The sequence below is a fragment of the Squalius cephalus genome, assembly GCF_949319135.1.
Source record: "Squalius cephalus genome assembly, chromosome: 9".
In the NCBI taxonomy this organism is placed as follows: Eukaryota; Metazoa; Chordata; class Actinopteri; order Cypriniformes; family Leuciscidae; genus Squalius; species Squalius cephalus.
Genome location: NC_137130.1, coordinates 25,284,918 through 25,285,948, shown reverse-complemented (window position 1 = coordinate 25,285,948; position 1,031 = coordinate 25,284,918).

Sequence of the window (1,031 nt, the reverse complement as noted above, 5' to 3'; positions counted from 1 at the left end):
TGACCGCAGATCACTTATAAAAGTCCATATTATTATTAAAAGCCAATAGCATGGTTTAGTCTATTACGTTGTAAATTATCGTTCAATAATTTATTGCCCCGAAATATACTGAAACTATAATAGTAAATGCACGGATTTGTTCATTTGTCACAAAATGTACTTGATACATTTAAATTTCATTTAAACAGTCAAATGCTCATGTTATCATTATTATACCAGCCTATTTAAGCACATCATATGGATTTACATGAATGCATAGGTAGCACTAATGTAGCAAAAATAAATGCACTAAATCCACAAATATTTTGGGGAGAAAATATAAGTTTGAGTAATAATAGAGATGCTAGCAAAATAACAGAAAACATCTATTCTTCTATTGCTGTGTATATCAATTGATTATTAACTTTAACTCACTACTGTTTATTTAGGTTTGGATGTGGTAAGAAGTTGTTGTACTGTACTATGGTAGTATGGTAGTAGCTCAGTCATGATCTGTCTGTATGGTTATCTAATGTGTAGGTTAATATGACATCCACCCCACATAAAATGTAGGCCTATAGAAATATGATAAGAGTAAGAGGCTAAAAGTATTAAGAAATGTTTAAATGTGATTATGAGTTAATGTGATTAAAACTAGTATAAGGGGATGTTTTGCAAATCTAGTATTCAAAAATGATTCAGAATGAACTGATCACACAGCGAAACAGATTTTCAGCTCATCTACTGAATTCTCATCACAGTCAGAAAATCAAATGGTGTTGACAGCTCATGATGTTGTCAAAAAATATTATATTTTTTTGAAAATTATTCAATAATATTGAATATTATAAATTATATTTAAATCTATATTCAGTTTAATCACACATATATTGCATGTCATAGCCATTTTACTTTATGTAGTTCTTAACTTAAAATGAGGGAAATTATCTAAATAAGTGCGTGAGGACAAATGATCGTGACAGAAAATAATAGCACAATTACTGTAAAGCTAAAACTCACCAGAGCCTGTGTGACCTTGTTGAACTCAAAGA